Source organism: Atractosteus spatula, chromosome 27 (assembly GCF_055471065.1).
Source record: "Atractosteus spatula isolate fAtrSpa1 chromosome 27, fAtrSpa1.hap1, whole genome shotgun sequence".
NCBI classification, from domain to species: Eukaryota; Metazoa; Chordata; class Actinopteri; order Semionotiformes; family Lepisosteidae; genus Atractosteus; species Atractosteus spatula.
Genome location: NC_142732.1, coordinates 14,351,230 through 14,375,526, shown reverse-complemented (window position 1 = coordinate 14,375,526; position 24,297 = coordinate 14,351,230). Strand labels below are relative to the sequence as shown.

General features: G+C 46.4%; 13 non-coding genes across 13 annotated transcripts; 11 read left to right on the top strand and 2 right to left on the bottom strand.

The window, feature by feature from the left end:
• Positions 1–1,066: 1,066 nt before the first annotated feature.
• Positions 1,067–1,148, top strand: trnas-cga (transfer RNA serine (anticodon CGA)). The gene has a single exon. It is a non-coding gene; the product is annotated as a tRNA-Ser (tRNA).
• A 2,618-nt stretch (positions 1,149–3,766) lies between these two features.
• trnas-gcu (transfer RNA serine (anticodon GCU)) lies at positions 3,767–3,848 on the top strand. Its single transcript has one exon. It is a non-coding gene; the product is annotated as a tRNA-Ser (tRNA).
• A 1,333-nt stretch (positions 3,849–5,181) lies between these two features.
• trnas-cga (transfer RNA serine (anticodon CGA)) lies at positions 5,182–5,263 on the top strand. Its single transcript has one exon. It is a non-coding gene; the product is annotated as a tRNA-Ser (tRNA).
• Positions 5,264–7,880: 2,617 nt separating this feature from the next.
• On the top strand, positions 7,881–7,962 carry trnas-gcu (transfer RNA serine (anticodon GCU)). The gene has a single exon. It is a non-coding gene; the product is annotated as a tRNA-Ser (tRNA).
• Positions 7,963–9,296: 1,334 nt separating this feature from the next.
• On the top strand, positions 9,297–9,378 carry trnas-uga (transfer RNA serine (anticodon UGA)). Its single transcript has one exon. It is a non-coding gene; the product is annotated as a tRNA-Ser (tRNA).
• Positions 9,379–10,312: 934 nt separating this feature from the next.
• trnar-acg (transfer RNA arginine (anticodon ACG)) lies at positions 10,313–10,385 on the bottom strand. The gene has a single exon. It is a non-coding gene; the product is annotated as a tRNA-Arg (tRNA).
• Positions 10,386–12,001: 1,616 nt separating this feature from the next.
• Positions 12,002–12,083, top strand: trnas-gcu (transfer RNA serine (anticodon GCU)). Its single transcript has one exon. It is a non-coding gene; the product is annotated as a tRNA-Ser (tRNA).
• Positions 12,084–13,417: 1,334 nt separating this feature from the next.
• On the top strand, positions 13,418–13,499 carry trnas-uga (transfer RNA serine (anticodon UGA)). The gene has a single exon. It is a non-coding gene; the product is annotated as a tRNA-Ser (tRNA).
• Positions 13,500–14,433: 934 nt separating this feature from the next.
• On the bottom strand, positions 14,434–14,506 carry trnar-acg (transfer RNA arginine (anticodon ACG)). The gene has a single exon. It is a non-coding gene; the product is annotated as a tRNA-Arg (tRNA).
• A 1,616-nt stretch (positions 14,507–16,122) lies between these two features.
• trnas-gcu (transfer RNA serine (anticodon GCU)) lies at positions 16,123–16,204 on the top strand. Its single transcript has one exon. It is a non-coding gene; the product is annotated as a tRNA-Ser (tRNA).
• A 1,333-nt stretch (positions 16,205–17,537) lies between these two features.
• Positions 17,538–17,619, top strand: trnas-uga (transfer RNA serine (anticodon UGA)). Its single transcript has one exon. It is a non-coding gene; the product is annotated as a tRNA-Ser (tRNA).
• A 2,617-nt stretch (positions 17,620–20,236) lies between these two features.
• Positions 20,237–20,318, top strand: trnas-gcu (transfer RNA serine (anticodon GCU)). Its single transcript has one exon. It is a non-coding gene; the product is annotated as a tRNA-Ser (tRNA).
• Positions 20,319–21,652: 1,334 nt separating this feature from the next.
• On the top strand, positions 21,653–21,734 carry trnas-cga (transfer RNA serine (anticodon CGA)). Its single transcript has one exon. It is a non-coding gene; the product is annotated as a tRNA-Ser (tRNA).
• Positions 21,735–24,297: the final 2,563 nt, after the last annotated feature.

The window sequence follows — 24,297 nt, the reverse complement described above, 5'->3', positions numbered from 1 at the left end:
GTCCTAGGTGGAGCTAAGATGAAGTGTCACAATTGCCTAGGGGAGGATTTCAAATGTTTAAGATGGTAAAAATAACCGGAAGTGATCCCCCAGTCCAGCGCAGTCTGACGTACTTCTGTCATATAAAGTGAAACTAGATGTCGAACTGGAGCCTCACCATTTGCATAAGTGAGGCTCCATTTATACATCTAGTTTCACTTTAAATGACAAAACTGAAGAGACTTAAAAGAGCTGGAGAGGATTTCTTACAACTTTTGAGCCGGCACAGTTTTCGAAAACGTTTTCTTCACGCTGCACTGTACAACACAGACAGCCAAGAGTCTCCAAAACAAAACGAATTGACAGATAGGAGAAAAGTCCCACTCGTCCTAAAGTTCCCAAAATCCAGCACTGAGCGTAAACAAAGTGTTCAAGTAGCATGGGAATGCTACCCCTAATCCTAGCTGGAGTTTGAGCGTCTGGTTCAGAGTTTGCTCAAGAGTTTACCTTTCACAGATGTGCAAAGATGAATGTTGAGGGTGCACGCTTCAAGGCGCCTTACAGTGTAGGGAGTGATTAGAGACGATTCGTGACGTGTGCTCGTTCCCATATACCGTACGCCCCGGGTTGCAGTGCTAGGATGACGTCCAATACCGCTTCGGCACGTAACGGCATTATATTCAAGTGCAGGACGTGAGGGTTTTATTTTGTTCGTTTTGTTCTGCTCTGCTTTGCTTTGTTTTGCTTTCCATGGCGTTCGTAAGAGCGTCAATAAAAAGGCGATTCCTGCGTCTAACACGAATGTAAGAGCTATTTCAAGTGCGGCTTCTAAAATGCTTGTAGACATTTGTCTGTTGTTGATTGTTTTTTTGTGTCTAACAAAGTGCCATTTTCCTGTCCGGACGGGGAGACTTTATCATTCCCACATGAAGCCACCCTTAAGTCCTCTGAGGCGTGTCTGTCTGCAAGGCTTGTATTTTGGAAAGGTTTTTTTTTTTAATGGAGAACGACTTTGAAAAAGGTTTCCGCCGACGCCTCGCGATCCATGTGAGATTGTAGTAAGAACGCAGCAATAACAGTGCTTGCTGTAGTCGTGGCCGAGTGGTTAAGGCGATGGACTCGAAATCCATTGGGGACTCCCTGCGCAGGTTCAAATCCTGCTGACTACGGCGTCTGCCGCATGTTGTAGTGTGCCTGCGCGGCAGAGGCGAAGTGCCGCTTCTCCTTTTCTGGTACTATAAAAGCGCTAAATCGCTTGGACCCGCTGCCATGGAAATCAATTCTTCAGATAACCACACATTTTGCGTTCGCACGTCTGGTGCTCTACTTATGCCTTTGAAAACCGGATCAATAAAGCTCAAAGAACCGACACGATAGGTGCTCGTAAAGCACGCAGTAAAGAACTCTTATCAGCGAGGGTTTCAGTGGGTTAACTGAGGAGAAGGCGTGATCGCTAATTGTTGAGTTTTTATTTGGTGTTAGAAACACTCTTACTGTGCATGAAGTGCAACAAATGTAGCCACAGAAATTGCATCGCGCTTTCATTTATGCTATTGCAGACACCAACGTTGCCTAGATAGAAAACCGATAAAGCCGTGGGTTTGCTTGCCGGTCTGAAGGATCTCTCTTCGAATCTCTATCATTTGTCAATGGAAGTAAAAGGCGCTGCAATCTGATACGTTCACATTCAAACCCGCAGCTGTTGTTCGACTTTATTTCTTGACTAATTACAACTGAGTGTCGCATGAGCAGTTACGTAAAGTTGTCTGCTATATTTGAACACAAATGCCGTTCTTCAATTAAAACTAACAGTACATTGTCAGGGACATTCAGTTATATACAAACAAGAGACAGACAAGAGAATATTTCTACCTTTCATGTGGACTACGTGTTGACTTACTGATCGGAATAATTGAAATGTTCGGGTTCATAGCCGATGCAGTGCGTGCTAATTAGAACAGCAACGCTGGGCTCTCAGCACCGTACTGAGCCCAGGTGCAGTTCATTTACATGAAGGAAATCTCGTACTGGGTACGATTACACCCACATACAGTAAGTAGCACAGGCTACTTAGGGAGTAGCCGGATGCGTTTAAAAGTGACCCGAGCCAGGCAGGAGTCAAACCTACAATCTCCTGATCCGTAGTCAGACGCGTTATCCATTGCGCCACTGGCGTCACACTGCACGATTGTAACCCAGTGAGCTCAGCACTGTAACTTAACATTACATTACCCCCGGTCCATTCTTTTCCAAAAGTGAGAAACACCTGTTTTCTACATTCTGTCTGTTTAAAACCATATCTCTTTAAACCAAACCAAGAGTTTGTCCTTTGCACTGATATTCTGATTCATTTCGATTTCAAAGAAAAAAAAAACACTTTCTTCCAAAGCATCATAAAATTGTCCCTTCTTCCAGACTCTACTTCTCTCTTGTAGTAGTACAGCAGACCTTTCCAGGTGAGCAGATCACAGAGTCCGAAATGAGCTTCCTCCATCCAGCAAAGTACCTGAACATGACTCTGTCATCATAAAAGCACCCCTGTAGTAAAGCAATTAAATCCGAAATCAAGAGGGCAATTGCCTACTGAAGTTCAAGAAGTCATCAATTTTAACCTAGCAACACATTAAAGGCTGCATCTATACAAGTACGATCCTAGAAATGCTCACCAGATTACGTTTTAAGAAGGAACTGCGGCTCAGGTTCCGCTGAGATCTAAACTCGGATGGCAGGATTCAGAGTCCAGAGTTTGGACGGGTGGCGCACAGAGGGTCCATATACTGTAGATCCCTCAGTGATCTTCCGTGTGTTCAAACCGCCAGCGTGTGACTCCCCTGTCCCCGTGACCTCATTGCTCTGCTCTCGCCTCTGTGCAGCCGAGCCCGACTCATGGTAAAGTGGAAAAAAAATGCCCTCAACGTGTGATTTACTCTGGAGCGAGGACAGATGTCACCTTCTTATCATTGAAGAGGATGTATGTGATGTGGCGACTAGGTTCAATTTTTTATCCTCTTTAAAAGATTAAGGACTGGGTGAGCCTGATTTACCACCCTTTCAGCTAAGAACCCGACGTGCGGACCGTTTAAGCTGCGTAGACTCGGTCGTTTAACTCTTCTCCATTAGCAGGGTTAAGGTTAAAGAAAAAACATTGCTGACTTCTTTTTTGTTTTCCAGCCGCGAGCGCTGATTAGCAAGGTTTGCATTTCATGTTTTGCAAGTTGCATTCTAAGAAAAACAAGTCGTTCAAGACAGGAAATGAATACTTGCATTTAATTAAGTCTAGCCGTAGGCGGTTGTCCATAATGACCAGTCCTGTTCGAGAAGACAGAACAAAAAAAGGCACCGCTGGGATTCGGACCCGGGATCTCCTGTTTACTAGGCAGGCGCTTTAACCAACTAAGCCACAGCGCGCCAGGAGCGCGGTCCTTTTGCAGCCACTTGGACACACAACTCAGACACATCTGCATTCGCTGTGCGCTCCGCCTGCTCGCTGAGCAAGTTGCCACCTTTACATACAATAGCAACATCGACACCAAGAGAAAGGATGACAAATGGCTTTTAACTGGAACTTTTCATGTCCAAGGAGCTCAATGTGCTTTCCGTGTACAACAGGGCCACTGAACTCCACACCGGCCACTGAAGCACAGCAGTGGCTTGCTGGCTTGACATCTCCCGAGGAAGATGTTGAAATTGCATGTGGAACAGGAAAATGACCCTCGAGTACGAGGGAAAAAAAAGAAAAAGAAAATCTGGAGCGCGCCAACTCATGTCCGGACAGCCCGGTTTCCTCGGCGAGGTGGCCGAGTGGTTAAGGCGATGGACTGCTAATCCATTGTGCTCTGCACGCATGGGTTCGAATCCCATCCTCGTCGCTCTCCATGTCTGACGCGTGTGCCTGTTCAAAGTCGGCCCTCGGTACTAGAGCAGTACGTTTTCCAGCGGTGGCTGAACATGGTATAGTAGGCTAACGACGGCATCAGTAGTGCAGTGACAGAAACAGTATTTACCTGCTGCTGCTGCCAAGTGGCTCTGGGTTGAGCCCGCGTTTTCACTTACTTGCAACACAAAGGGAGAAAGCGTTTTCTGACAGTCTCTCGAGAGACTGCGCTAGGTGTTTAGAGATAGACTTTGTCAGTTCCCCCTGGGATGATGGCCTCTCAAATAGTTTGTGATTCCTCTAGACGTTTATACAGTAGAAGCATGGCTCGTGGCTTAAATTCAAGCTAACCAAGACTAAGGAAACGAGTTAGAGGTCTGATGCAGAACTGCGAATTCAGTGAACGGGAACACTACAGTACATTGCACTGTATGTGTGAGGAAAGCTGCCCCCTTCAGTCCCTTGTCGACCGAACAGAGAACTGTAAAGGATACCGCCAAGAAACTTTAGGATGCTGGTTGGAATCCAGCTCCAAAGAAGCCCCTTTGGGTGTTATGTCATCAAAAAGTAAGAACAACGAATCTCCCTTTGATCAAAAGCGCAACAAAACTGTTTTCCGTGGAGCAGGTTTCAGACCCGTAGACCTGTTTTATTTGTAGGGCAGGCGCATTCCCAAACGCGAATCTCCTGTTTTAGAAATGCTTTGGGCGGCGTGAAGTTTAAATAAGAAATGAACTGCAGATGCACATGGAAGCAATCAAGTGTTTCATCCGAGCTGTTTCAAAGACTGCTCAAGAGCTTTCCTTTCACAGAGGCGCAACGATTAATGATGGCGGTGCACCCTTCAATGCGCCTTACAACTCTAGGGAGTGATTGAGACGATTCGTAGCGTGTGCTCATTTCCCTATATTCCCCGTGCTGCAGTGGAAGGATGACGTACGTTACTGCTTCGACACGTAACAGCATTATATTCAACTGCAGGAGCTGAGGGCTTTCGTAAGCGCGTAAATCAAAGGCAATTCCTGCGTCTAACACTAATGTAAATGCTTTTCAAAGTGCAGTGTGGTGCAGCTTGTAAAATCCTTGTCCACATTTGTGGTTTGTTGATGTTTTTTCTGTCTGCCAAAGTTGCATTTTGACATCCGGACGGGGAGACTTTATCCTTTGAACGTGAAGCCACCCTTAAACCCTCGGAGGCGTGTCTGTCTGCCGGCACGTATTTTGTCAAAGGTATTTTTTTTTAACGGGGAGCGACTCTGAAAAGGTTTCCCCAGCCACCTCGCACTCGTGTTAGATTATAGGAGGAATGTGGCGGCCGCAAGCTCGCCGTAGTCGTGGCCGAGTGGTTAAGGCGATGGACTCGAAATGCATTGGGGACTCCCCACGCAGGTTCTAATCCTGCCGACTACGGCGTCTGCCGCACGTTGTAGTGTGCCTGCGCGGCAGAGGCGAAGTGCCGCTTCTCCTTTTCTGGTACTATAAAAGCGCTAAATCGCTTGGACCCGCTGCCATGGAAATCAATTCTTCAGATAACCACACATTTTGCATTCGCACGTCTGGTGCTCTACTTATGCCTTTGAAAACCGGATCAATAAAGCTCAAAGAACCGACACGATAGGTGCTCGTAAAGCACGCAGTAAAGAACTCTTATCAGCGAGGGTTTCAGTGGGTTAACTGAGGAGAAGGCGTGATCGCTAATTGTTGAGTTTTTATTTGGTGTTAGAAACAGTCTTACTGTGCATGAAGTGCAACAAATGTAGCCACAGAAATTGCATCGCACTTTCATTTATGCTATTGCAGACACCAACGTTGCCTAGATAGAAAACCGATAAAGCCGTGGGTTTGCTTGCCGGTCTGAAGGATCTCTCTTCGAATCTCTATCATTTGTCAATGGAAGTAAAAGGTGCTGCAATCTGATACGTTCACATTCAAACCCGCAGCTGTTGTTCGACTTTATTTCTTGACTAATTACAACTGAGTGTCGCATGAGCAGTTACGTAAACTTGTCTGCTATATTTGAACACAAATGCCGTTCTTCAATTAAAACTAACAGTACATTGTCAGGGACATTCAGTTATATACAAACAAGAGACAGACAAGAGAATATTTCTACCTTTCATGTGGACTACGTGTTGACTTACTGATCGGAATAATTGAAATGTTCTGGTTCATAGACGATGCAGTGTGTGCTAATTAGAACAGCAACGGTGGGCTCTCAGCACCGTACTGAGCCCAGGTGCAGTTCATTTACATGAAGGAAATCTCGTACTGGGTACGATTACACCCACATACAGTAAGTAGCACAGGCTACTTAGGGAGTAGCCGGATGCGTTTAAAAGTGACCCGAGCCAGGCAGGAGTCAAACCTACAATCTCCTGATCCGTAGTCAGACGCGTTATCCATTGCGCCACTGGCGTCACACTGCACGACTGTAACCCAGTGAGCTCAGCACTGTAACTTGTAAAACATTACCCCCGGTCCATTCTTTTCCAAAAGTGAGAAACACCTGTTTTCTACATTCTGTCTGTTTAAAACCATATCTCTTTAAACCAAACCAAGAGTTTGTCCTTTGCACTGATATTCTGATTCATTTCGATTTCAAAGAAAAATAAAACACTTTCTTCCAAAGCATCATAAAATTGTCCCTTCTTCCAGACTCTACTTCTCTCTTGTAGTAGTACAGCAGACCTTTCCAGGTGAGCAGATCACAGAGTCCGAAATGAGCTTCCTCCATCCAGCAAAGTACCTGAACATGACTCTGTCATCATAAAAGCACCCCTGTAGTAAAGCAATTAAATCCGAAATCAAGAGGGCAATTGCCTACTGAAGTTCAAGAAGTCATCAATTTTAACCTAGCAACACATTAAAGGCTGCATCTATACAAGTACGATTCTAGAAATGCTCACCAGATTACGTTTTAAGAAGGAACTGCGGCTCAGGTTCCGCCGAGATCTAAACTCGGATGGCAGGATTCAGAGTCCAGAGTTTGGACGGGTGGCGCACAGAGGGTCCATATACTGTAGATCCCTCAGTGATCTTCCGCGTGTTCAAACCGCCAGCGTGTGACTCCCCTGTCCCCGTGACCTCATTGCTCTGCTCTCGCCTCTGTGCAGCCGAGCCCGACTCATGGTAAACTGGAAAAAAAATGCCCTCAACGTGTGATTTACTCTGGAGCGAGGACAGATGTCACCTTCTTATCATTGAAGAGGATGTATGTGATGTGGAGACTAGGTTCAATTTTTTATCCTCTTTAAAAGATTAAGGACTGGGTGAGCCTGATTTACCACCCTTTCAGCTAAGAACCCGACGTGCGGACCGTTTAAGCTGCGTAGACTCGGTCGTTTAACTCTTCTCCATTAGCAGGGTTAAGGTTAAAGAAAAAACATTGCTGACTTCTTTTTTGTTTTCCAGCCGCGAGCGCTGATTAGCAAGGTTTGCATTTCATGTTTTGCAAGTTGCATTCTAAGAAAAACAAGTCGTTCAAGACAGGAAATGAATACTTGCATTTAATTAAGTCTAGCCGTAGGCGGTTGTCCATAATGACCAGTCCTGTTCGAGAAGACAGAACAAAAAAAGGCACCGCTGGGATTCGGACCCGGGATCTCCTGTTTACTAGGCAGGCGCTTTAACCAACTAAGCCACAGCGCGCCAGGAGCGCGGTCCTTTTGCAGCCACTTGGACACACAACTCAGACACATCTGCATTCGCTGTGCGCTCCGCCTGCTCGCTGAGCAAGTTGCCACCTTTACATACAATAGCAACATCGACACCAAGAGAAAGGATGACAAATGGCTTTTAACTGGAACTTTTCATGTCCAAGGAGCTCAATGTGCTTTCCGTGTACAACAGGGCCACTGAACTCCACACCGGCCACTGAAGCACAGCAGTGGCTTGCTGGCTTGACATCTCCCAAGGAAGATGTTGAAATTGCATGTGGAACAGGAAAATGACCCTCGAGTACGAGGGAAAAAAAAGAAAAAGAAAATCTGGAGCGCGCCAACTCATGTCCGGACAGCCCGGTTTCCTCGGCGAGGTGGCCGAGTGGTTAAGGCGATGGACTGCTAATCCATTGTGCTCTGCACGCATGGGTTCGAATCCCATCCTCGTCGCTCTCCATGTCTGACGCGTGTGCCTGTTCAAAGTCGGCCCTCGGTACTAGAGCAGTACGTTTTCCAGCGGTGGCTGAACATGGTATAGTAGGCTAACGTCGGTATCAGTAGTGCAGTGACAGAAACAGTATTTACCTGCTGCTGCTGCCAAGTGGCTCTGGGTTGAGCCCGCGTTTTCACTTACTTGCAACACAAACGGAGAAAGCGTTTTCTGACAGTCTCTCGAGAGACTGCGCTAGGTGTTTAGAGATAGACTTTGTCAGTTCCCCCTGGGATGATGGCCTCTCAAATAGTTTGTGATTCCTCTAGACGTTTATACAGTAGAAGCATGGCTCGTGGCTTAAATTCAAGCTGACCAAGACTAAGGAAACGAGTTAGAGGTCTGATGCAGAACTGCGAATTCAGTGAACGTGAACACTACAGTACATTGCACTGTATGTGTGAGGAAAGCTGCCCCCTTCAGTCCCTTGTCGACCGAACAGAGAACTGTAAAGGATACCGCCAAGAAACTTTAGGATGCTGGTTGGAATCCAGCTCCAAAGAAGCCCCTTTGGGTGTTATGTCATCAAAAAGTAAGAACAACGAATCTCCCTTTGATCAAAAGCGCAACAAAACTGTTTTCCGTGGAGCAGGTTTCAGACCCGTAGACCTGTTTTATTTGTAGGGCAGGCGCAATCCCAAACGCGAATCTCCTGTTTTAGAAATGCTTTGGGCGGCGTGAAGTGAAAATAAGAAATGAACTCCAGATGCACATGGAAGCAATCAAGTGTTTCATCCGAGCTGTTTCAAAGACTGCTCAAGAGCTTTCCTTTCACAGAGGCGCAACGATTAATGATGGCGGTGCACCCTTCAATGCGCCTTACAACTCTAGGGAGTGATTGAGACGATTCGTAGCGTGTGCTCATTTCCCTATATTCCCCGTGCTGCAGTGGAAGGATGACGTACGTTACTGCTTCGACACGTAACAGCATTATATTCAACTGCAGGAGCTGAGGGCTTTCGTAAGCGCGTAAATCAAAGGCAATTCCTGTGTCTAACACTAATGTAAATGCTTTTCAAAGTGCAGTGTGGTGCAGCTTGTAAAATCCTTGTCCACATTTGTGGTTTGTTGATGTCTTTTTCTGTCTGCCAAAGTTGCATTTTGACATCCGGACGGGGAGACTTTATCCTTTGAACGTGAAGCCACCCTTAAACCCTCGGAGGCGTGTCTGTCTGCCGGCACGTATTTTGTCAAAGGTATTTTTTTTTAACGGGGAGCGACTCTGAAAAGGTTTCCCCAGCCACCTCGCACTCGTGTTAGATTATAGGAGGAATGCGGCGGCCGCAAGCTCGCCGTAGTCGTGGCCGAGTGGTTAAGGCGATGGACTTGAAATCCATTGGGGACTCCCCGCGCAGGTTCAAATCCTGCCGACTACGGCGTCTGCCGCACGTTGTAGTGTGCCTGCGCGGCAGAGGCGAAGTGCCGCTTCTCCTTTTCTGGTACTATAAAAGCGCTAAATCGCTTGGACCCGCTGCCATGGAAATCAATTCTTCAGATAACCACACATTTTGCGTTCGCACGTCTGGTGCTCTACTTATGCCTTTGAAAACCGGATCAATAAAGCTCAAAGAACCGACACGATAGGTGCTCGTAAAGCACGCAGTAAAGAACTCTTATCAGCGAGGGTTTCAGTGGGTTAACTGAGGAGAAGGCGTGATCGCTAATTGTTGAGTTTTTATTTGGTGTTAGAAACACTCTTACTGTGCATGAAGTGCAACAAATGTAGCCACAGAAATTGCATCGCGCTTTCATTTATGCTATTGCAGACACCAACGTTGCCTAGATAGAAAACCGATAAAGCCGTGGGTTTGCTTGCCGGTCTGAAGGATCTCTCTTCGAATCTCTATCATTTGTCTATGGAAGTAAAAGGCGCTGCAATCTGATACGTTCACATTCAAACCCGCAGCTGTTGTTCGACTTTATTTCTTGACTAATTACAACTGAGTGTCGCATGAGCAGTTACGTAAACTTGTCTGCTATATTTGAACACAAATGCCGTTCTTCAATTAAAACTAACAGTATATTGTCAGGGACATTCAGTTATATACAAACAAGAGACAGACAAGAGAATTTTTCTACCTTTCATGTGGACTACGTGTTGACTTACTGATCGGAATAATTGAAATGTTCGGGTTCACAGCCGATGCAGTGCGTGCTAATTAGAACAGCAACGCTGGGCTCTCAGCACCGTACTGAGCCCAGGTGCAGTTCATTTACATGAAGGAAATCTCGTACTGGGTACGATTACACCCACATACAGTAAGTAGCACAGGCTACTTAGGGAGTAGCCGGATGCGTTTAAAAGTGACCCGAGCCAGGCAGGAGTCAAACCTACAATCTCCTGATCCGTAGTCAGACGCGTTATCCATTGCGCCACTGGCCCTACTGTCATACTGCACGACTGTAACCCAGTGAGCTCAGCACTGCAACTAGTAAAACATTACCCCCGGTCCATTCTTTTCCAAAAGTGAGAAACACCTGTTTTCTACATTCTGTCTGTTTAAAACCATATCTCTTTAAACCAAACCAAGAGTTTGTCCTTTGCACTGATATTCTGATTCATTTCGATTTCAAAGAAAAAAAAAACACTTTCTTCCAAAGCATCATAAAATTGTCCCTTCTTCCAGACTCTACTTCTCTCTTGTAGTAGTACAGCAGACCTTTCCAGGTGAGCAGATCACAGAGTCCGAAATGAGCTTCCTCCATCCAGCAAAGTACCTGAACATGACTCTGTCATCATAAAAGCACCCCTGTAGTAAAGCAATTAAATCCGAAATCAAGAGGGCAATTGCCTACTGAAGTTCAAGAAGTCATCAATTTTAACCTAGCAACACATTAAAGGCTGCATCTATACAAGTACGATTCTAGAAATGCTCACCAGATTACGTTTTAAGAAGGAACTGCGGCTCAGGTTCCGCCGAGATCTAAACTCGGATGGCAGGATTCAGAGTCCAGAGTTTGGACGGGTGGCGCACAGAGGGTCCATATACTGTAGATCCCTCAGTGATCTTCCGCGTGTTCAAACCGCCAGCGTGTGACTCCCCTGTCCCCGTGACCTCATTGCTCTGCTCTCGCCTCTGTGCAGCCGAGCCCGACTCATGGTAAACTGGAAAAAAAATGCCCTCAACGTGTGATTTACTCTGGAGCGAGGACAGATGTCACCTTCTTATCATTGAAGAGGATGTATGTGATGTGGCGACTAGGTTCAATTTTTTATCCTCTTTAAAAGATTAAGGACTGGGTGAGCCTGATTTACCACCCTTTCAGCTAAGAACCCGACGTGCGGACCGTTTAAGCTGCGTAGACTCGGTCGTTTAACTCTTCTCCATTAGCAGGGTTAAGGTTAAAGAAAAAACATTGCTGACTTCTTTTTTGTTTTCCAGCCGCGAGCGCTGATTAGCAAGGTTTGCATTTCATGTTTTGCAAGTTGCATTCTAAGAAAAACAAGTCGTTCAAGACAGGAAATGAATACTTGCATTTAATTAAGTCTAGCCGTAGGCGGTTGTCCATAATGACCAGTCCTGTTCGAGAAGACAGAACAAAAAAAGGCACCGCTGGGATTCGGACCCGGGATCTCCTGTTTACTAGGCAGGCGCTTTAACCAACTAAGCCACAGCGCGCCAGGAGCGCTGTCCTTTTGCAGCCACTTGGACACACAACTCAGACACATCTGCATTCGCTGTGCGCTCCGCCTGCTCGCTGAGCAAGTTGCCACCTTTACATACAATAGCAACATCGACACCAAGAGAAAGGATGACAAATGGCTTTTAACTGGAACTTTTCATGTCCAAGGAGCTCAATGTGCTTTCCGTGTACAACAGGGCCACTGAACTCCACACCGGCCACTGAAGCACAGCAGTGGCTTGCTGGCTTGACATCTCCCAAGGAAGATGTTGAAATTGCATGTGGAACAGGAAAATGACCCTCGAGTACGAGGGAAAAAAAAGAAAAAGAAAATCTGGAGCGCGCCAACTCATGTCCGGACAGCCCGGTTTCCTCAGCGAGGTGGCCGAGTGGTTAAGGCGATGGACTGCTAATCCATTGTGCTCTGCACGCATGGGTTCGAATCCCATCCTCGTCGCTCTCCATGTCTGACGCGTGTGCCTGTTCAAAGTCGGCCCTCGGTACTAGAGCAGTACGTTTTCCAGCGGTGGCTGAACATGGTATAGTAGGCTAACGTCGGTATCAGTAGTGCAGTGACAGAAACAGTATTTACCTGCTGCTGCTGCCAAGTGGCTCTGGGTTGAGCCCGCGTTTTCACTTACTTGCAACACAAACGGAGAAAGCGTTTTCTGACAGTCTCTCGAGAGACTGCGCTAGGTGTTTAGAGATAGACTTTGTCAGTTCCCCCTGGGATGATGGCCTCTCAAATAGTTTGTGATTCCTCTAGACGTTTATACAGTAGAAGCATGGCTCGTGGCTTAAATTCAAGCTGACCAAGACTAAGGAAACGAGTTAGAGGTCTGATGCAGAACTGCGAATTCAGTGAACGGGAACACTACAGTACATTGCACTGTATGTGTGAGGAAAGCTGCCCCCTTCAGTCCCTTGTCGACCGAACAGAGAACTGTAAAGGATACCGCCAAGAAACTTTAGGATGCTGGTTGGAATCCAGCTCCAAAGAAGCCCCTTTGGGTGTTATGTCATCAAAAAGTAAGAACAACGAATCTCCCTTTGATCAAAAGCGCAACAAAACTGTTTTCCGTGGAGCAGGTTTCAGACCCGTAGACCTGTTTTATTTGTAGGGCAGGCGCATTCCCAAACGCGAATCTCCTGTTTTAGAAATGCTTTGGGCGGCGTGAAGTGAAAATAAGAAATGAACTCCAGATGCACATGGAAGCAATCAAGTGTTTCATCCGAGCTGTTTCAAAGACTGCTCAAGAGCTTTCCTTTCACAGAGGCGCAACGATTAATGATGGCGGTGCACCCTTCAATGCGCCTTACAACTCTAGGGAGTGATTGAGACGATTCGTAGCGTGTGCTCATTTCCCTATATTCCCCGTGCTGCAGTGGAAGGATGACGTACGTTACTGCTTCGACACGTAACAGCATTATATTCAACTGCAGGAGCTGAGGGCTTTCGTAAGCGCGTAAATCAAAGGCAATTCCTGTGTCTAACACTAATGTAAATGCTTTTCAAAGTGCAGCGTGGTGCAGCTTGTAAAATCCTTGTCCACATTTGTGGTTTGTTGATGTCTTTTTCTGTCTGCCAAAGTTGCATTTTGACATCCGGACGGGGAGACTTTATCCTTTGAACGTGAAGCCACCCTTAAACCCTCGGAGGCGTGTCTGTCTGCCGGCACGTATTTTGTCAAAGGTATTTTTTTTTAACGGGGAGCGACTCTGAAAAGGTTTCCCCAGCCACCTCGCACTCGTGTTAGATTATAGGAGGAATGCGGCGGCCACAAGCTCGCCGTAGTCGTGGCCGAGTGGTTAAGGCGATGGACTTGAAATCCATTGGGGACTCCCCGCGCAGGTTCAAATCCTGCCGACTACGGCGTCTGCCGCACGTTGTAGTGTGCCTGCGCGGCAGAGGCGAAGTGCCGCTTCTCCTTTTCTGGTACTATAAAAGCGCTAAATCGCTTGGACCCGCTGCCATGGAAATCAATTCTTCAGATAACCACACATTTTGCGTTCGCACGTCTGGTGCTCTACTTATGCCTTTGAAAACCGGATCAATAAAGCTCAAAGAACCGACACGATAGGTGCTCGTAAAGCACGCAGTAAAGAACTCTTATCAGCGAGGGTTTCAGTGGGTTAACTGAGGAGAAGGCGTGATCGCTAATTGTTGAGTTTTTATTTGGTGTTAGAAACACTCTTACTGTGCATGAAGTGCAACAAATGTAGCCACAGAAATTGCATCGCGCTTTCATTTATGCTATTGCAGACACCAACGTTGCCTAGATAGAAAACCGATAAAGCCGTGGGTTTGCTTGCCGGTCTGAAGGATCTCTCTTCGAATCTCTATCATTTGTCAATGGAAGTAAAAGGCGCTGCAATCTGATACGTTCACATTCAAACCCGCAGCTGTTGTTCGACTTTATTTCTTGACTAATTACAACTGAGTGTCGCATGAGCAGTTACGTAAACTTGTCTGCTATATTTGAACACAAATGCCGTTCTTCAATTAAAACTAACAGTACATTGTCAGGGACATTCAGTTATATACAAACAAGAGACAGACAAGAGAATATTTCTACCTTTCATGTGGACTACGTGTTGACTTACTGATCGGAATAATTGAAATGTTCGGGTTCATAGCCGATGCAGTGCGTGCTAATTAGAACAGCAACGCTGGGCTCTCAGCACCGTACTGAGCCCAGGTGCAGTTCATTTACATGAAGGAAATCTCGTACTGGGTACGATTACACCCACATACAGTAAGTAGCACAGGCTACTTAGGGAGTAGCCGGATGCGTTTAAAAGTGACCCGAGCCAGGTAGGAGTCGAACCTACAATCTCCTGATCCGTAGTCAGACGCGTTATCCATTGCGCCACTGGCCCTACTGTCACACTGCACGACTGTAACCCAGTGAGCTCAGCACTGCAACTAGTAAAACATTACCCCCGGTCCATTCTTTTCCAAAAGTGAGAAACACCTGTTTTCTACATTCTGTCTGTTTAAAACCATATCTCTTTAAACCAAACCAAGAGTTTGTCCTTTGCACTGATATTCTGATTCATTTCGATTTCAAAGAAAAAAAAAACACTTTCTTCCAAAGCATCATAAAATTGTCCCTTCTTCCAGACTCTACTTCTCTCTTGTAGTAGTACAGCAGACCTTTCCAGGTGAGCAGATCACAGAGTCCGAAATGAGCTTCCTCCATCCAGCAAAGTACCTGAACATGACTCTGTCATCATAAAAGCACCCCTGTAGTAAAGCAATTAAATCCGAAATCAAGAGGGCAATTGCCTACTGAAGTTCAAGAAGTCATCGATTTTAACCTAGCAACACATTAAAGGCTGCATCTATACAAGTACGATTCTAGAAATGCTCACCAGATTACGTTTTAAGAAGGAACTGCGGCTCAGGTTCCGCCGAGATCTAAACTCGGATGGCAGGATTCAGAGTCCAGAGTTTGGACGGGTGGCGCACAGAGGGTCCATATACTGTAGATCCCTCAGTGATCTTCCGCGTGTTCAAACCGCCAGCGTGTGACTCCCCTGTCCCCGTGACCTCATTGCTCTGCTCTCGCCTCTGTGCAGCCGAGCCCGACTCATGGTAAAGTGGAAAAAAAATGCCTTCAACGTGTGATTTACTCTGGAGCGAGGACAGATGTCACCTTCTTATCATTGAAGAGGATGTATGTGATGTGGCGACTAGGTTCAATTTTTTATCCTCTTTAAAAGATTAAGGACTGGGTGAGCCTGATTTACCACCCTTTCAGCTAAGAACCCGACGTGCGGACCGTTTAAGCTGCGTAGACTCGGTCGTTTAAGTCTTCTCCATTAGCAGGGTTAAGGTTAAAGAAAAAACATTGCTGACTTCTTTTTTGTTTTCCAGCCGCGAGCGCTGATTAGCAAGGTTTGCATTTCATGTTTTGCAAGTTGCATTCTAAGAAAAACAAGTCGTTCAAGACAGGAAATGAATACTTGCATTTAATTAAGTCTAGCCGTAGGCGGTTGTCCATAATGACCAGTCCTGTTCGAGAAGACAGAACAAAAAAAGGCACCGCTGGGATTCGGACCCGGGATCTCCTGTTTACTAGGCAGGCGCTTTAACCAACTAAGCCACAGCGCGCCAGGAGCACTGTCCTTTTGCAGCCACTTGGACACACAACTCAGACACATCTGCATTCGCTGTGCGCTCCGCCTGCTCGCTGAGCAAGTTGCCACCTTTACATACAATAGCAACATCGACACCAAGAGAAAGGATGACAAATGGCTTTTAACTGGAACTTTTCATGTCCAAGGAGCTCAATGTGCTTTCCGTGTACAACAGGGCCACTGAACTCCACACCGGCCACTGAAGCACAGCAGTGGCTTGCTGGCTTGACATCTCCCAAGGAAGATGTTGAAATTGCATGTGGAACAGGAAAATGACCCTCGAGTACGAGGGAAAAAAAAGAAAAAGAAAATCTGGAGCGCGCCAACTCATGTCCGGACAGCCCGGTTTCCTCGGCGAGGTGGCCGAGTGGTTAAGGCGATGGACTGCTAATCTATTGTGCTCTGCACGCATGGGTTCGAATCCCATCCTCATCGCTCTCCATGTCTGACGCGTGTGCCTGTTCAAAGTCGGCCCTCGGTACTAGAGCAGTACGTTTTCCAGCGGTGGCTGACCATGGTATAGTAGGCTAACGTCGGTATCAGTAGTGCAGTGACAGAAACAGTATTTACCTGCTGCTGCTGCCAAGTGGCTCTGGGTTGAGCCCGCGTTTTCACTTACTTGCAACACAAACGGAGAAAGCGTTTTCTGACAGTCTCTCGAGAGACTGCGCTAGGTGTTTAGAGATAGACTTTGTCAGTTCCCCCTGGGATGATGGCCTCTCAAATAGTTTGTGATTCCTCTAGACGTTTATACAGTAGAAGCATGGCTCGTGGCTTAAATTCAAGCTGACCAAGACTAAGGAAACGAGTTAGAGGTCTGATGCAGAACTGCGAATTCAGTGAACGGGAACACTACAGTACATTGCACTGTATGTGTGAGGAAAGCTGCCCCCTTCAGTCCCTTGTCGACCGAACAGAGAACTGTAAAGGATACCGCCAAGAAACTTTAGGATGCTGGTTGGAATCCAGCTCCAAAGAAGCCCCTTTGGGTGTTATGTCATCAAAAAGTAAGAACAACGAATCTCCCTTTGATCAAAAGCGCAACAAAACTGTTTTCCGTGGAGCAGGTTTCAGACCCGTAGACCTGTTTTATTTGTAGGGCAGGCGCATTCCCAAACGCGAATCTCCTGTTTTAGAAATGCTTTGGGCGGCGTGAAGTGAAAATAAGAAATGAACTCCAGATGCACATGGAAGCAATCAAGTGTTTCATCCGAGCTGTTTCAAAGACTGCTCAAGAGCTTTCCTTTCACAGAGGCGCAACGATTAATGATGGCGGTGCACCCTTCAATGCGCCTTACAACTCTAGGGAGTGATTGAGACGATTCGTAGCGTGTGCTCATTTCCCTATATTCCCCGTGCTGCAGTGGAAGGATGACGTACGTTACTGCTTCGACACGTAACAGCATTATATTCAACTGCAGGAGCTGAGGGCTATCGTAAGCGCATAAATCAAAGGCAATTCCTGCGTCTAACACTAATGTAAATGCATTTCAAAGTGCAGTGTTGTGCAGCTTGTAAAATCCTTGTCCACATTTGTGGTTTGTTGATGTTTTTTCTGTCTGCCAAAGTTGCATTTTGACATCCGGACGGGGAGACTTTATCCTTTGAACGTGAAGCCACCCTTAAACCCTCGGAGGCGTGTCTGTCTGCCGGCACGTATTTTGTCAAAGGTATTTTTTTTTAACGGGGAGCGACTCTGAAAAGGTTTCCCCAGCCACCTCGCACTCGTGTTAGATTATAGGAGGAATGCGGCGGCCGCAAGCTCGCCGTAGTCGTGGCCGAGTGGTTAAGGCGATGGACTTGAAATCCATTGGGGACTCCCCGCGCAGGTTCAAATCCTGCCGACTACGGCGTCTGCCGCACGTTGTAGTGTGCCTGCGCGGCAGAGGCGAAGTGCCGCTTCTCCTTTTCTGGTACTATAAAAGCGCTAAATCGCTTGGACCCGCTGCCATGGAAATCAATTCTTCAGATAACCACACATTTTGCGTTCGCACGTCTGGTGCTCTACTTATGCCTTTGAAAACCGGATCAATAAAGCTCAAAGAACCGACACGATAGGTGCTCGTAAAGCACGCAGTAAAGAACTCTTATCAGCGAGGGTTTCAGTGGGTTAACTGAGGAGAAGGCGTGATCGCTAATTGTTGAGTTTTTATTTGGTGTTAGAAACACTCTTACTGTGCATGAAGTGCAACAAATGTAGCCACAGAAATTGCATCGCGCTTTCATTTATGCTATTGCAGACACCAACGTTGCCTAGATAGAAAACCGATAAAGCCGTGGGTTTGCTTGCCGGTCTGAAGGATCTCTCTTCGAATCTCTATCATTTGTCAATGGAAGTAAAAGGCGCTGCAATCTGATACGTTCACATTCAAACCCGCAGCTGTTGTTCGACTTTATTTCTTGACTAATTACAACTGAGTGTCGCATGAGCAGTTACGTAAACTTGTCTGCTATATTTGAACACAAATGCCGTTCTTCAATTAAAACTAACAGTACATTGTCAGGGACATTCAGTTATATACAAACAAGAGACAGACAAGAGAATATTTCTACCTTTCATGTGGACTACGTGTTGACTTACTGATCGGAATAATTGAAATGTTCGGGTTCATAGCCGATGCAGTGCGTGCTAATTAGAACAGCAACGCTGGGCTCTCAGCACCGTACTGAGCCCAGGTGCAGTTCATTTACATGAAGGAAATCTCGTACTGGGTACGATTACACCCACATACAGTAAGTAGCACAGGCTACTTAGGGAGTAGCCGGATGCGTTTAAAAGTGACCCGAGCCAGGCAGGAGTCAAACCTACAATCTCCTGATCCGTAGTCAGACGCGTTATCCATTGCGCCACTGGCGTCACACTGCACGACTGTAACCCAGTGAGCTCAGCACTGTAACTTGTAAAACATTACCCCCGGTCCATTCTTTTCCAAAAGTGAGAAACACCTGTTTTCTACATTCTGTCTGTTTAAAACCATATCTCTTTAAACCAAACCAAGAGTTTGTCCTTTGCACTGATTTTCTGATTCATTTCGATTTCAAAGAAAAAAAAAACACTTTCTTCCAAAGCATCATAAAATTGTCCCTTCTTCCAGACTCTACTTCTCTCTTGTAGTAGTACAGCAGACCTTTCCAGGTGAGCAGATCACAGAGTCCGAAATGAGCTTCCTCCATCCAGCAAAGTACCTGAACATGACTCTGTCATCATAAAAGCACCCCTGTAGTAAAGCAATTAAATCCGAAATCAAGAGGGCAATTGCCTACTGAAGTTCAAGAAGTCATCAATTTTAACCTAGCAACACATTAAAGGCTGCATCTATACAAGTACGATTCTAGAAATGCTCACCAGATTACGTTTTAAGAAGGAACTGCGGCTCAGGTTCCGCCGAGATCTAAACTCGGATGGCAGGATTCAGAGTCCAGAGTTTGGACGGGTGGCGCACAGAGGGTCCATATACTGTAGATCCCTCAGTGATCTTCCGCGTGTTCAAACCGCCAGCGTGTGACTCCCCTGTCCCCGTGACCTCATTGCTCTGCTCTCGCCTCTGTGCAGCCGAGCCCGACTCATGGTAAAGTGGAAAAAAAATGCCCTCAACGTGTGATTTACTCTGGAGCGAGGACAGATGTCACCTTCTTATCATTGAAGAGGATGTATGTGATGTGGCGACTAGGTTCAATTTTTTATCCTCTTTAAAAGATTAAGGACTGGGTGAGCCTGATTTACCACCCTTTCAGCTAAGAACCCGACGTGCGGACCGTTTAAGCTGCGTAGACTCGGTCGTTTAACTCTTCTCCATTAGCAGGGTTAAGGTTAAAGAAAAAACATTGCTGACTTCTTTTTTGTTTTCCAGCCGCGAGCGCTGATTAGCAAGGTTTGCATTTCATGTTTTGCAAGTTGCATTCTAAGAAAAACAAGTCGTTCAAGACAGGAAATGAATACTTGCATTTAATTAAGTCTAGCCGTAGGCGGTTGTCCATAATGACCAGTCCTGTTCGAGAAGACAGAACAAAAAAAGGCACCGCTGGGATTCGGACCCGGGATCTCCTATTTACTAAGCAGGCGCTTTAACCAACTAAGCCACAGCGCGCCAGGAGCGCTGTCCTTTTGCAGCCACTTGGACACACAACTCAGACACATCTGCATTCGCTGTGCGCTCCGCCTGCTCGCTGAGCAAGTTGCCACCTTTACATTCAATAGCAACATCGACACCAAGAGAAAGGATGACAAATGGCTTTTAACTGGAACTTTTCATGTCCAAGGAGCTCAATGTGCTTTCCGTGTACAACAGGGCCACTGAACTCCACACCGGCCACTGAAGCACAGCAGTGGCTTGCTGGCTTGACATCTCCCAAGGAAGATGTTGAAATTGCATGTGGAACAGGAAAATGACCCTCGAGTACGAGGGAAGAAAAAGAAAAAGAAAATCTGGAGCGCGCCAACTCATGTCCGGACAGCCCGGTTTCCTCGGCGAGGTGGCCGAGTGGTTAAGGTGATGGACTGCTAATCCATTGTGCTCTGCACGCATGGGTTCGAATCCCCTCCTCGTCGCTCTCCGTGTCTGACGCGTGTGCCTGTTCAAAGTCGGCCCTCGGTACTAGAGCAGTACGTTTTCCAGCGGTGGCTGACCATGGTATAGTAGGCTAACGTCGGTATCAGTAGTGCAGTGACAGAAACAGTATTTACCTGCTGCTGCTGCCAAGTGGCTCTGGGTTGAGCCCGCGTTTTCACTTACTTGCAACACAAACGGAGAAAGCGTTTTCTGACAGTCTCTCGAGAGACTGCGCTAGGTGTTTAGAGATAGACTTTGTCAGTTCCCCCTGGGATGATGGCCTCTCAAATAGTTTGTGATTCCTCTAGACGTTTATACAGTAGAAGCATGGCTCGTGGCTTAAATTCAAGCTGACCAAGACTAAGGAAACGAGTTAGAGGTCTGATGCAGAACTGCGAATTCAGTGAACGGGAACACTACAGTACATTGCACTGTATGTGTGAGGAAAGCTGCCCCCTTCAGTCCCTTGTCGACCGAACAGAGAACTGTAAAGGATACCGCCAAGAAACTTTAGGATGCTGGTTGGAATCCAGCTCCAAAGTAGCCCCTTTGGGTGTTATGTCATCAAAAAGTAAGAACAACGAATCTCCCTTTGATCAAAAGCGCAACAAAACTGTTTTCCGTGGAGCAGGTTTCAGACCCGTAGACCTGTTTTATTTGTAGGGCAGGCGCATTCCCAAACGCGAATCTCCTGTTTTAGAAATGCTTTGGGCGGCGTGAAGTGAAAATAAGAAATGAACTCCAGATGCACATGGAAGCAATCAAGTGTTTCATCCGAGCTGTTTCAAAGACTGCTCAAGAGCTTTCCTTTCACAGAGGCGCAACGATTAATGATGGCGGTGCACCCTTCAATGCGCCTTACAACTCTAGGGAGTGATTGAGACGATTCGTAGTGTGTGCTCATTTCCCTATATTCCCCGTGCTGCAGTGGAAGGATGACGTACGTTACTGCTTCGACACGTAACAGCATTATATTCAATTGCAGGACCTGAGGGCTTTCGTAAGCGCGTAAATCAAAAGCAATTCCTGCGTCTAACACTAATGTAAATGCTTTTCAAAGTGCAGTGTGGTGCAGCTTGCAAAATCCTTGTCCACATTTGTGGTTTGTTGATGTTTTTTTCTGTCTGCCAAAGTTGCATTTTGACATCCGGACGGGGAGACTTTATCCTTTGAACGTGAAGCCACCCTTAAACCCTCGGAGGCGTGTCTGTCTGCCGGCACGTATTTTGTCAAAGGTATTTTTTTTTAACGGGGAGCGACTCTGAAAAGGTTTCCCCAGCCACCTCGCACTCGTGTTAGATTATAGGAGGAATGCGGCGGCCGCAAACTTGCCGTAGTTGTGGCCGAGTGGTTAAGGCGATGGACTCGAAATCCATTGGGAACTCCCCGCGCAGGTTCAAATCCTGCCGATTACGGCGTCTGCCGCACGTTGTAGTGTGCCTGCGCGGCAGAGGCGAAGTGCCGCTTCTCCTTTTCTGGTACTATAAAAGCGCTAAATCGCTTGGACCCGCTGCCATGGAAATCAATTCTTCAGATAACCACACATTTTGCGTTCGCACGTCTGGTGCTCTACTTATGCCTTTGAAAACCGGATCAATAAAGCTCAAAGAACCGACACGATAGGTGCTCGTAAAGCACGCAGTAAAGAACTCTTATCAGCGAGGGTTTCAGTGGGTTAACTGAGGAGAAGGCGTGATCGCTAATTGTTGAGTTTTTATTTGGTGTTAGAAACACTCTTACTGTGCATGAAGTGCAACAAATGTAGCCACAGAAATTGCATCGCGCTTTCATTTATGCTATTGCAGACACCAACGTTGCCTAGATAGAAAACCGATAAAGCCGTGGGTTTGCTTGCCGGTCTGAAGGATCTCTCTTCGAATCTCTATCATTTGTCAATGGAAGTAAAAGGCGCTGCAATCTGATACGTTCACATTCAAACCCGCAGCTGTTGTTCGACTTTATTTCTTGACTAATTACAACTGAGTGTCGCATGAGCAGTTACGTAAACTTGTCTGCTATATTTGAACACAAATGCCGTTCTTCAATTAAAACTAACAGTACATTGTCAGGGACATTCAGTTATATACAAACAAGAGACAGACAAGAGAATATTTCTACCTTTCATGTGGACTACGTGTTGACTTACTGATCGGAATAATTGAAATGTTCGGGTTCATAGCCGATGCAGTGCGTGCTAATTAGAACAGCAACGCTGGGCTCTCAGCACCGTACTGAGCCCAGGTGCAGTTCATTTACATGAAGGAAATCTCGTACTGGGTACGATTACACCCACATACAGTAAGTAGCACAGGCTACTTAGGGAGTAGCCGGATGCGTTTAAAAGTGACCCGAGCCAGGCAGGAGTCAAACCTACAATCTCCTGATCCGTAGTCAGACGCGTTATCCATTGCGCCACTGGCGTCACACTGCACGACTGTAACCCAGTGAGCTCAGCACTGTAACTTGTAAAACATTACCCCCGGTCCATTCTTTTCCAAAAGTGAGAAACACCTGTTTTCTACATTCTGTCTGTTTTAAAACCATATCTCTTTAAACCAAACCAAGAGTTTGTCCTTTGCACTGATATTCTGATTCATTTCGATTTCAAAGAAAAAAAAAACACTTTCTTCAAAAGCATCATAAAATTGTCCCTTCTTCCAGACTCTACTTCTCTCTTGTAGTAGTACAGCAGACCTTTCCAGGTGAGCAGATCACAGAGTCCGAAATGAGCTTCCTCCATCCAGCAAAGTACCTGAACATGACTCTGTCATCATAAAAGCACCCCTGTAGTAAAGCAATTAAATCCGAAATCAAGAGGGCAATTGCCTACTGAAGTTCAAGAAGTCATCAATTTTAACCTAGCAACACATTAAAGGCTGCATCTATACAAGTACGATTCTAGAAATGCTCACCAGATTACGTTTTAAGAAGGAACTGCGGCTCAGGTTCCGCCGAGATCTAAACTCGGATGGCAGGATTCAGAGTCCAGAGTTTGGACGGGTGGCGCACAGAGGGTCCATATACTGTAGATCCCTCAGTGATCTTCCGCGTGTTCAAACCGCCAGCGTGTGACTCCCCTGTCCCCGTGACCTCATTGCTCTGCTCTCGCCTCTGTGCAGCCGAGCCCGACTCATGGTAAAGTGGAAAAAAAATGCCCTCAACGTGTGATTTACTCTGGAGCGAGGACAGATGTCACCTTCTTATCATTGAAGAGGATGTATGTGATGTGGCGACTAGGTTCAATTTTTTATCCTCTTTAAAAGATTAAGGACTGGGTGAGCCTGATTTACCACCCTTTCAGCTAAGAACCCGACGTGCGGACCGTTTAAGCTGCGTAGACTCGGTCGTTTAACTCTTCTCCATTAGCAGGGTTAAGGTTAAAGAAAAAACATTGCTGACTTCTTTTTTGTTTTCCAGCCGCGAGCGCTGATTAGCAAGGTTTGCATTTCATGTTTTGCAAGTTGCATTCTAAGAAAAACAAGTCGTTCAAGACAGGAAATTAATACTTGCATTTAATTAAGTCTAGCTGTAGGCGGTTGTCCATAATGACCAGTTCTGTTCGAGAAGACAGAACAAAAAAAGGTACCGCTGGGATTCAGACCCAGGATCTCCTGTTTGCTAGACAGGCGCTTTAACCAACCAAGCCTCGGCGCCCCGGGAGCCTTGTCCTTTTGCAGCCACTTGGACATACCACTCAGACACATCTGCATTCGTTGTGCGCTCCGCCTGCTCGCTGAGCAAGTTGCCACCTTTACATACAATAGCAACATCGACACCAAGAAAAAGGATGACAAATGGCTTTTATCTGGAACTTTTCATGTCCAAGGAGCTCAATGTGCTTTCCTTGTACAACAGGGCCACTGAACTCCACACCGGCCACTGAAGGACAGCAGTGGCTTGGTGGCTTGAGATCTCCCAAGGCAAATATTGAAATCGCATGTGGAATAGGAAAATGACCCTCGAGTACGAGGGAAAAAA